At 52.3% G+C, this 13,459-nt stretch overlaps 1 long non-coding RNA gene and 2 pseudogenes across 1 annotated transcript; 2 read left to right on the plus strand and 1 right to left on the minus strand.

Moving 5' to 3' along the window:
• Positions 1–911: 911 nt before the first annotated feature.
• On the plus strand, positions 912–3,230 carry LOC136489322 (ABC transporter F family member 5-like; annotated as a pseudogene).
• A 216-nt stretch (positions 3,231–3,446) lies between these two features.
• LOC136485366 (uncharacterized) lies at positions 3,447–9,603 on the plus strand. The gene is made up of 3 exons (XR_010766432.1): positions 3,447–3,548; positions 3,674–3,802; positions 9,491–9,603. It is a non-coding gene; the product is annotated as an uncharacterized lncRNA (long non-coding RNA).
• A 1,278-nt stretch (positions 9,604–10,881) lies between these two features.
• Positions 10,882–12,688, minus strand: LOC136485367 (UBP1-associated protein 2A-like; annotated as a pseudogene).
• Positions 12,689–13,459: the final 771 nt, after the last annotated feature.

The raw sequence follows: 13,459 nt of genomic DNA on the forward strand, positions 1-13,459 counted from the left end.
TCCCCTTTCCTTCCAAACAAAAGGGAAGGGATATTAACATAAACAAAATAGCGTAAAATTTCCAGAGGCAATTTTAGAGAAGAGAGTATTTAAAGCGAAACTTCTTAATAGAAACTTTTTTTTAGAAAAAAATCATTCAAAAATATAACCCTTGTGGTGACGGTTGCATACCAATAATTATTCCAAACTTGTAAAAAAGCATCAACTTCATGGGGAGAAAGTTTTCTACCCTCCCAAAACATTAGACCACATGAAAATCAACAAATAGAGACCTCAAAGGAAAAATAAAACTATTATCTTCTTTCCCTCTCTAGAAGTATCTAAAACTAGGCTTTCATTAAGAAAAATAATATCTTCATAGAATCAAAACACAACAAAAGACTATTCCAGATCCTTTTGCCGCGTTAATATCACACGCCACTAAGAGCAGAATCATTTTCGTCATGGTACTGCCTATTCCCACCATCTCTATAAAACATCGAATCAGATATATTCAATACTCAACAGAAAGTTCTAGGTTGCTCATTCCAAAAATGTACTCAACCATACTGAACAGCACATGGAAAAGTCAAAAACGGAAAACAAGCTTGAGTGCCTCCCCTTTCCTTCCAAACAAAGGAAAGAGATATTAACATAAACAAAGGAGAACAAAAATTCCAAAGGCATGTTTAGAGAAGAGAGTATTTTAAATAACCTCGTTTTTTTTTACAAAAATCATTCGAAATACATCCCTTGCGGTGACGGTTGCTTGCCAATTAACTACTCCCAACTTGTAGGAAAGCATCAACTTCATGGAGGGACATTTTCTACCTATTTATCCTTCCAAAATTTAGACCACATGAAATCAACAAATAGAAACCTCACAAGAAAATAAAACTATTATCTTCTTACCCTGTCTAGACGAAACTTTTCAAACTAGGCTTTCATAAACAACAAAAATATCTGCATCGAGAGACGGAGGACTCCATGGCCGCCATGGACCTCCTCTCCGGCAAGCTCGTACGCTCCCTCCGCCTCCATTCCTTACTCCTCCCCTCCGCTCCTTCCTCCTCCCGCGCCGTCCCCACCACATCCCGCCGTCTCCGCCGCCGCCGCCATGGCCCCCTATCCTGCCGCCTCACCACCTCCTCCTCCTCCCCCTCCCACCACCACAACCACCGAGGAGAAAGAGGACGCCAAAAGCCAGGACCTTTCCTCCCTCCTCACCTCCTCCGACCCTTCCTCGCCGCCGCCGGGACCAAGAAGAAGCGGTCGGGCGGCAGCAGCGGCGCATCTAGCATCCCGTCCGGGGTGCGGCTGGAGGGAATCTCAAAATCCTACAAGGGCGTGACGGTGCTCAAGGACGTGTCCTGGGAGGTGCAGCGCGGCGAGAAGGTGGGGCTCGTCGGCTGTGAACGGCGCGGGCAAGACGACGCAGCTCCGCATCATCGCGGGGCTCGAGCAGCCCGACGGCGGCGCCGTCGTCAAGGCCAAGGACAACATGAAGATCGCCTTCCTCAGCCAGGAGTTCGAGGTCTCCGCCTCCCGCACCGTCAGGGAGGAGTTCTTCAGCGCCTTCCAGGAGGAGATGGAGGTCAAGCGCCGGCTCGAGCAGGTGCAGGCGGCGCTCGAGGGCGCCACCGAGGACATGGACCTCATGGGCCGCCTCCTCGATGAGCTCGACCTGCTGCAGCGCCGCTCCCAGGACGTGGACCTCGACATGGTGGACGTCAAGGTGCAGAAGCTCATGCCAGAGCTCGGATTCATGCCTGAGGACGCCGACCGCCTCGTCGCCTCCTTCAGTGGTGGGTGGAAAATGAGGATGTCTCTTGGCAAGATACTTCTTCAGGTATATAAACATTAATTAACCTTTACATCATGCTGCATAATCCTTACAAACGTACAATGTGATGAATTGTGATGACTGCAGATGGAATTGCATTGTACTAGCAAATTGGCAGTGAATTCTGATAGATTGTCATTGGGTTATTGATGGCAATTGCTTTTAGTTTTTAAATGTTCTAAAAATAGTGTAAATTCGATCTTGTGCAGGACCCTGATTTGCTTTTGCTTGATGAGCCTACGAATCATGTCGATTTGGATACCGTTGAGTGGCTGGAGAGCTATCTTAAGACGCAGGATGTGCCGATGGTCATTATATCTCATGACAGGGCGTTCTTGATCAGTTGTGTACAAAGATAGTGGAAACTGAATTTGGTGTGTCCAAGACATACAAGGGTAACTATTCAGAGTACATTCTAGCGAAGGCAGTAGCAGTGCAGGTGCAGTATGCTTGCGTGGGAGAAGCAGCAGAAGGAGATTGAGCAGACAAAGGAGCTGATAAACAGACTTGGTGCCGGAGTTAATGCAGGGCGTGCTTCCAGTGAGCAGAAGGTAACTACTTGGATTGCTTATTGGGAAGCCTGCAACAAATCATTGTGACCGAATTGTAATTTTAGCTTCTATTTCTCTTCATATATTTCTACACATTTTTGTGTGACTACTAACTTTTATCTTGTTTCAACAGAAATTGGAGAAGCTTGAAAAGGAAGGGTTGATTGAGAAACCTTTCCAAAGGAAGCAGCTGAAGATCAGATTCCCTGAGCGTGAAGAAGTGGGAGAACTGTGTTGACAATAAACAATCTTCAATTCGGATTTGAGGATGAGGTCAGCAATGTTGTGTAGATGCCCATTGGCCATTCTTCTTCCAAAATTTTAGTTTTCTGAATTTTTATACTGTGATATTCTCTACATCAATTTTTTGCACCTATCCTGATTGCTGTGTCGTGTGTCCAGACTTTGTTCAACAATGCTAATCTTATAGTAGAGAGAGGTGAAAAGATAGCTATTATTGGGACCCAATGGTTGTGGAAAGAGCACATTGCTTAAACTTATTTTGGGGATGGAGAAGCCACAAGGTGGTGAGGTGCTTCTTGGGGACCATAATGTGTTGCCGAACTATTTCGAGCAGAATCAGGTAAATAGAGTTACTCTGCTTGTTATCTTCTCTTGCGGTTGTTTAGATCAGATGTCGACATGGGGGCACTTGGTTATACTTATTAGTCATGCTCCTACTGAATAAATACAAGAAAAGTTGTCCTTTTCCATTAGATTAATGGGATATGATGTTCTACCAGGCAGAAGCTCTTGATTTAGAGAAGACTGTGCTAGACACTGTAGCAGAAGCTGCAGAGGACTGGACACTTGATGATATCAAAGGTCTCCTTGGCCGTTTGTACCTTCAGGGATGACATGCTGGATAGAAAGTTCAGTTTTTAAGTGGGTGGAGAGAAGGTAATTCACGTTTTCAGTACAGTTTTTACCTTTTTTGTTTTTTACTCCTCAGAAGTCACCTTTATAAGCTGAAGCTCTGTCTAAATGCTCTCCGTGGTGGTTGACAAGATTTTTTTGTAGAACAGTATTACTGGCCTGTTTAACATTTTCTCACCCTTTATTTATGATTTCTTAGGCAAGGCTTGCATTTGCAAGTTCATGGTGACTCCATCTACTTTACTCATCTTGGATGAACCAACAAACCATCTTGATATCCCATCAAAGAAATGCTTGAGGTCAGACACAGTTCTTGTTTATATAATAATCATTTTTTATGATCTATCGTTCCTCATCTCTCTCTCGTGGGATTGAGGAAATTTTCTAGGCATGCAGTCCTAATAACTTTTTGCATGCTTGACAGGAGGCAATATCAGAATATACAGGTACTGTAATAACAGTTTCTCATGACCGGTACTTTATAAAACAAATTGTGAACAGAGTCATTGAAGTGAAAGATCAGACTATCCAAGACTATCAAGGAGATTACAATGTAAGCTGTCCTATGATCTTAGAAACTTGCCTCACTATATGTTGAACTCTTTGCATATAATAGTTCCCCTTAATACTGATTGCATCCATCTATAGTGTTCTCTGCTTAAACATGGGCATAAGTGATTTGTATTGTCACTCTGAATGCATCTATTAGATGGTCAGTGTAAGAGATTAGTATGACAGATGTCAGGTCGTTTCAACTCCTCGACTAGCTGCACCGCGGCTACGGAGTTCCGTAGCCGTCGGCCGTCTTCTCCAGGTGAGGTTATACCCCTCATACCGTTAGGCTTAAGGAGAGCTATAGATGGCGAGTACGATAATATTCTGCTTAATCCTCAAGTGATCCGATTTACAGCATATAAATATGGCCTGTGAGTGGCCTCCACACGTAAGGAAACTAACTGATCCTAATAATTAAGACTAAAACAGAAACCAACTAAACTGAAGAAAATAGAAATCCACCTAACATCGTAGCCAACTCAGCTTGCCACCCGTCTGTGGCCGAGCCAGTCCCTTCTGTGGCTCGCCGGCTGCGCCCCCCCCCCTCCTCGCTTCTTCTGGCCGCTTTCTGAACCCCGACGCTCTCGCCCCCCCTCTCCGCCTCCTCCTTCCTGCGCTGCTCGTTCTTCTTCCTTCTGCGCCGGCTATACGTACGGGCCCACATGACATCTCCCCCCCCCCTCAAGACCCAGCTCGTCCTCGAGCTGAAAGGTGGGTTACTTGGCGCGGAAGAGTCTATGTCCTCCCACGTCGTAGAAGCTGATGACTCCCCTTTCCACGAATCAAAACCTGACGAATGCCGCCGCCAGGCGAAACCGAACAGCGCGCCTCTGGCTCCGGAACGATGGCACCGTGATGGAGAGAGGTAGCGCCTGAGGTGCAGCCGTGGGGGACCATTGAACTTCTTGAGCAACCAATGTGGAACACATCATGGAGTCGGGCGCGAGGAGGCAGCTCAAGACGAACGGCCACGTCGTTGATCACTCCACGACGCGGTATGGCCCGTAGAAGCGGGGCTTCAGCTTGCCCGAAACGGCCTGAGGAAGAGACGAGGCCGCACGATGGCGCAGCGGAGCAGAGCCCAGTCGCCCACCTGATAGGTAACTTGGCGATGGTGCTTGTCGTAGTGCAACTTCTGAACGCCTGAGCTTGCTCCAGCCGGTAGCGGATGTCTGCGAGAAACTCCGCCCGCTCCTCCATGCTTTTGGCGACGGCAGCAACACGAGTGTCCCCAGTTTCGTAGGACCGGATGGAGGGCGGATCCCGGCCATAGACGACGCGGAACGGGTGTCCCGTAGCGAAGACTGGTACGCCGTGTTGAAGATGAACTCCGCCCATGGAAGCCACGAAGCCATTGTCGCGGACGGTCCCTTGTCAAGCAACGCAGATACATAATAATCACCACCCGGTTAGCGGACTCGGACTGCCCATCCGACTGTGGGTGGAATGCCGTCGTCATCTGCAACTTGGTGCCCATTAGCCTCATGAGTTTCGCGCCAGAACGTCGAGGTGAAGACGGGTCACGGTCCGACACCATGGACTGCGGGACACCGTGCAGCCGGACAATGTCGGTGAAGAACGCCTGAGCTACGGACTCAGCCGAGTATGGGTGCGACAGAGGGATGAAGTGGCAGTATTTGCTGAACCTGTCCACCACCGTCAAGATGACGGACTTGCCGCGCACACGGGGCAGCGCCTCGACGAAGTCCAGAGCGATGTCCGTCCACACCCCTTAGGGTATCGGCAGGGGTAGCAGGAGGCCGGCTGGGTTCAAGTGCTCGGATTTATAGCGTTGGCACACCACGCAGTCACGCACCCAATCCTGAACGAGCTGCTTCATTTGGGGATGTGGAAGTCGCGCCGGAGGCGGTGTAGCGTGCGCTGGACACCCTCGTGCCCATCCTCGTGAGTCGCCTCAATGATCTCCCGCGCCAATGGTGAGGACGGCGAGATGTAGAGCCTGCCGTTGTACTGCAGCAGGTCATCAACCAGCGCCCAGGGACCCGCGCGTGTACCAACGCCTATCTCGTCGCGGATGGTGATTAGCGCTGGATACTGTCGCTGCGCTTCGTGCAGCTTGTTGATGAAATCGAAGCGGGGCTGACAGCGCCAAGACGGCGCCTTCCTCCGTATCGCGACGGGACAGAGCGTCAGCGACGGCGTTCGCAGCGCCTGGCTTGTACTCCACGGCGAAATCAAAACCCAGCAGCTTGCCCACCCAATGGTGTTGGGGGATGGTGGCTAGCCGCTGGTCCAACAAGTACTTGAGGGAGTAGTGGTCGGTCTTGACGACGAAACGTCGGCCCCATAAGTATGGCCTCCAGTGGCGGACGGCGTGAACCAAGCCGATCAGTTCACGTTCATAGGCGGCGAGGGCGCGGTGACGCGGGGCGACGGGGCGACTGAAGTAGGCGACGGGGTGGCCCTCTTGGACCAGAACGGCGCCGAAACCGTGCGTGGATGCGTCGCACTCGACGGTGAATGGCTTGGCGAAGTCTGGCATGGCGAGGACGGCGCCGATGTCACCGCGGCCTTGAGCGCGTCGAAGGCTGCGGCGGTCTCCGCTGTCCAGGAGAACCCGTCCTTCTTGGTGAGGGCCGTTAACGGGGCGGCGATGGTACCGTAGTTGTGGACGAACTTGCGGTAGTATCCCGCGAGGCCGAGGAAGCCGCGCACCGCCCGCGCCGATCGAGGGACCGGCCACTCATGATGGCCTGCACCTTGGCCGGGTCCATGGCGACGCCCGCCTCGGAGATGACGTGGCCGAGGTAGGCCACCGAGGAGACGCCGAAAGCGCACTTGGCGCGCTTGACGAAGAGCTGGTGCTGCGGAGCATGGAGAGGACGGTGCGCAGATGTCGTAGATGGTCCGCCCAGGTCGCGCTGTAAATTAGAATGTCATCAAAGAAGACAAGGACAAACCGGCGGAGGAACGGCCGGAGCACGTCGTTCATCAGCGCCTGGAATGTCGCCGGAGCGTTGCACAATCCGAACGGCATGACGAGGAACTCGTAGAGCCCATCGTGAGTTCGGAAAGCTGTCTTGTGGATGTCCTGTGGCCTCATCCGCACTTGATGATACCCCGACCGCAGGAGCTTGGTGAAGAAACGGGCGCCGTGTAGCTCGTCGAGCAGCTCGTCGACGACGGGGATCGGGAACGCGTCCTTGACGGTAAGGGCATTGAGGGCGCGGTAGTCGACGCAGAAACGCCACGACCCGTCGGCTTTCTTGACGAGCAGGACCGGGGAGGAGAATGGCGAGTCGCTGCGGCGGACGACGCCCTGCTCGATCATCGCTGCGCATTGGCGTTCCAGCTCGTCTTTGTGCGCCGCCGGTAGCGGTATGGTCGGATAGCAACGGGGGCGGAGCCAGGCTTGAGGATGATGGCGTGATCGCGGCTCCGCGGCGGAGGAAGGCCCTGCGGCTCGCTGAAGACGTCCTCGTAGGCGACCAGGAGCTCGTCCAGGAGCGTCCCACTGGCCGCGGCAAGGGTGCGCAGCTGCGCTGTAGGAGCCGAGGCGACCCCCGTCCAGGAGAAAGGCCGACCGCCGTACTGGAACGCCATCGAGCGAGTGGCGAAATCCCACACAATGGGCCCCAGGGTACCAAGCCACTGTGTCCCTAGCACCATGTCGTAACCTGCGAGAGGCATGACAAAAAGGTCTGTATGGAATGTGGTGTCAGCGATGGTGAATGGCGCGTTCCGGATGACCCCAGGGCAGGCCACGCGTTCTCCGTTGGCGACGGTTGCCGTCATGCGCGGCTTGGGCTGGATGGGCAGGCCCGCACGCCGTGCTGCGTCCTCGCCGATGAAGCTGTGCGTCGAGCCGCTGTCGAGCATGGCGAGGAGGGGGGGGCGGCGCCGACCGCCGTCTGGACTTGGATCGTGTCAACAATGGGCACGCCCGCCACGGCGTGGAGGGAGAAAACGGGAGCCTCAGTCTCCCGGTAGTAGTCTGCTGCCTCGGCGACGTCGGCGGCCTCATCAATCTCCACGCCCTCGAGGAAGAAAAGGCGCCGACAGAACCTGTTGTGGCCCCGGAGTACTTCTCGTTACAGTTGAAACAAAGGCCTTGACGGCGTCGTTCCGCCATCTCCTCTGGGGTGAGGCGCCCTGGTTGGTCTCGCCACGACCCTGCTGGGAGGCAGCCAACGGCTGAGGAGGCGCCGGCAGTACTGGCCACGACGTGAGAGCAGGGTGGGGCGCGCGCTGGAGCGCCCGCGCGGGTAGCGGCGCCGGCCGGTCAGCTTCCATCAACTCCACCTGACGTGCTAAACTCATGGCAGCCGCAAGCGTCCCCGGGTAGTGAATGCGGACAGCGTGGCTGAGTGGCGGTAGAAGGCCGCCCGTGAAGAGTTGTACGCGTTGAGCCTCGTCGAGGCGACCCGCGCGAGGCAGGAGAGCCTGGAAGCGATTGGCGTACTCCTCCACTGTCCCCGTGCGCCGACATTCAGCAAGCTCGAACATCGGGGCTGAGCGTAGGGGAGGCCCAAACCTTAGGTTCAGGAGATCCTTGAAGCGCCCCCACGTCGGCGTGCCCTCGTCTTCCTGGAGTTGATTGTACCACAGCTGCGCGACGTCGTCTAGATGGTACGAAGCGCGTCCCACGCGTTCCTCCGCCATGGTGCGGTGCTGCCGGAAGTATGCCTCGCACTTGTTGAGGAAGAGCATCGGGTCTGTCGTGCCGTTGAAGCGGGGAAAGTCCCACTTTTTGTGCTGTGGAGGATGATCCGGCGCACGCGGTCCCTCGGATCGATGGTCACCGCCGGAGCCGGCGGACGACTCTCGGCTTTGTCCTTCATGGTCGCCATGTCGGACTTGAGGGTCTTCATCTCCGCGTTCATAGCCTTCAGCATGTCCATGACCTCGGCGAGAGTAGGTTCAGACATGGTGGTTGGGCTGGTCGTGGAAGCGGCGGAGGCTGACGGCGATGGCGCGGGCTAGGGTTTGGAGCGGCGGCTGTGGAGGGTTGGGTGGAGCGGGTGGGTGAAGATCGACGTGACCGTGATATCAGGTTGTCAAGGTCGTCAAATCCTCGACTAGCTGCACCGCAGCTACGGAGTTCGTAGCCGTCGGCCGTCTTCTCCGGTGAGGTTATACCCCTCTACCGTAGGCTTAGGAGAGATATAGATGGGAGTAAGATAATATTCTTGCTTAATCCTCAAGTGATCCGATTACAGCATATAAATATGGCCTGAGGCCTCACACGTAAGGAAACTAACTGATCCTATAATTAAGGACTAAAAACAGAACCAACTAAACTGAAAATAGAAACCAACTAAACTACGTAGCCAACTCAGCCGCCACCCGTCGGGGCCGAGCCGTCCTCTGCGCCGCGCGCGCCCAACGCCCCCTCCGCGCGTTCTGCTGCCGCTGCACCGCGCGCGCCCAACGCGCCCTCCGCGCGTTCTGCTGCCCTGCGTACGTTTCGCTTCCTTCTGCGCCGGCTATACGTACGGGCCCACATGACAGACAGAAACTATGCAGTGAAAGAGAAGAACTAAGAATCTATCTAGTGTCAAAAAGTTCCCATGCTGAATCTGACATGACCCAATTGAGAAACAGAAATCATAATGGCTCCAGCCATTCAGTGATAAATTAGCATCAAATCAATGCGATTGTCTAGGTCATTGGAAGATGAGATAACCATTAATGATGAAGTTTTTTCTTTATCAAATGTTTGCAGTATTACCTTGAAAGGAACCTTGAAGCCAGAGAAAGGGAACTTGCCCGTGAGGAAGAGCTCGAGGAGAAAGCCCCCAAAGTAAAAGCTAAGTCCAAAATGTCCAAGGTAAATATTTATGCCACTTCAGGTGTGAACTGGTATCATTGGTTTACTTTGGTTTGCCAGTCTAACAATCCTTTTTCGTTTTCTGAACTCTAATGCAGGCAGAGAAAGCCTGTCATAAAGAAGCAGAAGATGCAGGCCTTCCAACAAAGCAAACAAAAATCAAAGTCGCTTAAAACTCAAAGAGGTGGAATTGAGCTTTCATGGTCCATAGAGGCATTCGCAATGCGAATGCCATCCGTGACCCGTACCAATGCAGACACCAGTATTTGCTACTCTGCCTGCTGTGCTGTATGCTTTAATCGGCATATCAACAGAAGCACTGGAATACATCAGCAGAAAGTAGTCCTAGACTCCTTGTAGCACCATAGAGACCGAAAATACTGTTTACTAAGCAGGAACGGGTTATGTGACCTTGTACATAATACAGGCAGTTCTGCAGGAGGAACAGGATTATTTTTGCGATGAATGGAAAATGCCATCATGTTCATTCAGTTTGTTTTCCTACTTCAACAGCAGAACCACATATTGTACAATGCCGTTGATCACAGCCTCACATGCAGTCTTTCTCATGTACATCATGTACTAATTGATACATATTAAACATATGAATACAAACCAGGTTGTTTATATTGTATGCGTGCAGATTCAGGTTGGTGTGTTCTGTATGCAGAATAAATAGCAGGCAAATGAAATAGCTTATTCGGTCAGAAACGAATTCATGAAACGAAAAAAAATGTAATGTGGTTATCCATTATCCTTGCACATGCAAGATAGTGTCGATCATAGCTTGATAAACTGACAAAAATTATTTGTAGACATTATTTCACAACAATTCTAGTAGTACTCTCGAATTAATCCAAATCGACAACAACCAGATGGCACCAATTGAACTTATAAATCAGGTAACAAACGTGGAAAATCTGTCTCTGAAAAGAATGTAATGGGACAACCTGATACACCTTATCAACTAAACACTTAATTTAAACTCGACCGGACTACAGCAGCCACTGGGAAAAAAACTTTTCTTTCATTTCGAAGATCGAATTTTCTGTCACCCTTGGTGAGTTGTAGTAGCTCTTACACAAATAATGGCATCAAATCGCATAACATATCAAAATCTAGCCCTTCAACCCCGAGGGCCTAGCATATCGTCAATTTCAAACGATTCCCAGCACAAATCTGACACTCCACTGCCCCCATCCACTCTCAATGCCACCAATTAAGTAAGAGTCTTTTCCCTGTGTGCCATTTAAAAAGTTTGCAACTCCATATGTGTCATTAAAAAGTTGAGCGGACACAGGTGCCACTCGTCCGAACTTTTTTATCCTCCACATCATTCCACGATACCAAAACAATGCAATGAACCAAGATTTTCTGACCGTAGAAGCTAATACTGATTGCTGATAGACAAAACCCGCTCAGGTCTAAGGATGGCAATACATTTTATAGTTTTCTGGCAGATCAGACGGTTATAAGGAAAGTGAAAGTGTGAAACACTACACGGTTCCATGGAATGTAGGCTGGTGCAGCTAGATTTGCACCCTAGTCTCAGGATTACAAAAACAGAAGCCATCGACATACTTCCTCCCTGAAGGCCTCTTGAGCTTGAGCACAACTAAGATTTGCAGTGTCCATAGGTCCCTCTCTGCAAACCAATATCAATATGCATAAATCGATCCTCAATCAATGAAAAGGACACTAAACCAATTGCAATCAGCGTAAGTAAAATAACCAAAAGGCCATTTTTGGCAGCAAGAGAAGGTTACAATTACAAATTACCATGACTCCATCAGGTGCTCATCAGTGTCCCTTTCCTCCCTGATGAGGATGACACCACTGGCAAGGATGGCGGTTTGTATGGCCCAAGCAGTCCTGGGCCTCCACAGGGTCGAACACCAGCCATCACTGGTGATGGTGCCACTGTTACGGCAGCCGCCGGTTTTGGCGAGGGCCAGGCCACTGCTACTTCCATTGGCACAGACACAGCTGCCGGATGACCGGAATGGCAGCGGCATCCCCGGACGCCAATGCAGTGCTCAATGCTGCAGCCGCGAGAGCAGGATTCTGGCCAAGCAACGCTGCAGCCTGTGCTGGGTCACGAGCGTAAGCTGCAAGGTCTACCACGCCGGCGGCCGCGGCGGCATCAAGCACCAGCTGCCGCGCGGGTGGCCGTACCGCCCGCGGTGGTGGCGTTTCGGCAGCAGAAGCTGCCACCACCGCCGGCGGAGGCGCCACGGGTGCCTTGGTCTTCCAAGCGGGTTTGTTGGCGAGCTGGCAATGCAGCGTGCGCCCCTCGAACACGCGGTACGGCTCCTCGACCGCTTTCGCGGCGCCGGCCGCCGCCTGGTACACGAACAGTGCGTACCCGCGGACGCCCCGGTGTCGGCGTCGAAGCCGAACGGCCCGCCCTCGAGCTCCCCGAACCGCGCGAAGAACGCGCGCAGCCGCTCCGCGCTGGCGTCCGGCGCGACGTTGGTCACGTACACCCGCCGCCCGGCGCCCCCACCCCCACCGCCAGACGGGTCGGGGCCGGCCGACGCGAACTGGACGGAGACGGGGCGGCCGGCGACGGTGACGCGCGGAGCTTCCCGAAGCGCGCGGCGGGCGGAGGCGCGGGAGGCGAAGGACACGAAGCCGTACCCTTTGCAGCAGCGGCCCGACGACCCCGAGGCGCGGTGGTCCGCGACGGCGTGGCAGTCGGCGAGGGGACCGAAGCGGGAGAACGCCTCCGCGAGCGCGGCGCTGTCGGCGTGCGGCGGGAGGCCGTGGACGAAGAGCCGGCGGTGCGAGGGCGACGCGGCGGCGGCGGCGCCGAGGCGGGCGCGCAGCGCGGGGTCGGCCGTGGCCGCCTCCGCGAGGAAGGCGAGAAGGCGGGGCTTCGAGTAGGGATCGACCAGGCGGCGAACGGCGTCCGGAGTGACGGCGGCGAGGGGTCGGATTCGGAGCCGGAGCCGGTGGTGGGGGCAGGGTCTCGGCGTTTGTGTTCGCGGGTGGAAATGGAGGGCTGGGGATGTGGATGGAGGTGGTGGTTCTCGCGGGGTTCCTTGGCCGCTCTTTCCTTCTTCCTCTTCTTCGCCATTGCGGGGGGCCGTGTCGGATGCGTCGCCGCCGCCGGTGGCGAGGTTGTGTTTGGATCGCTGCCTGCCAAAAGCCAAAACGGAGACAGTAGCTCACACTACTACTGGATACAATGCAAAACACAATGATGTTTTGAAATAAGGCCTTGTTTAGGAGTGTTTGGTTTCTACAGAAAAATTTTAGTTCATGTTTTATTAGATGTTTGGACATATGTATGAAGTATTAAATATAAACGAAAAAAATAACTAATTGCATAGATTGTGGCAATTTGCGAGATGAATTTTTTAAGCCTAATTAGTCCATGATTTGACAATGTTGTGCTACAGTAAATATGTGCTAATAGCGGATTAATTAGGCTTAATAAATTCGTCTCGTAAATTAGTCTCCATCTGTGTAATTAGTTTTATAATTAACTCATATTTAGTTCTCCTAAATAGCATCCGAACGTCCGATGTCACATGGACTAAAATTTAGTCCAGCAAACCAAACACCCCCCTTAGATGGTGGTCAGGAATCAGTATTAGGCATTGTAGCACTTTCATTTGTATTTGACAATTATTGTCCAATCATGGCCTAACTAGGCTTAAAAGATTCGTCTCGTAATTTACAATCAAACTGTGTAATTATTATTTTTTATCTATATTTAATACTTCATACATGTGTCCAAAGATTTGATATGATGGAGGGAGTGAAAAAACTTGCAATCTAAACAAGGCCTAAAAGGGTTTTAATCTCATACTGAACAAGTTGTCTGGCTGATGTAGTTGTTCATCACGTTGGTCTCAC

The sequence above is a fragment of the Miscanthus floridulus genome, chromosome 10 (assembly GCF_019320115.1).
Source record: "Miscanthus floridulus cultivar M001 chromosome 10, ASM1932011v1, whole genome shotgun sequence".
Taxonomy (NCBI): Eukaryota; Viridiplantae; Streptophyta; class Magnoliopsida; order Poales; family Poaceae; genus Miscanthus; species Miscanthus floridulus.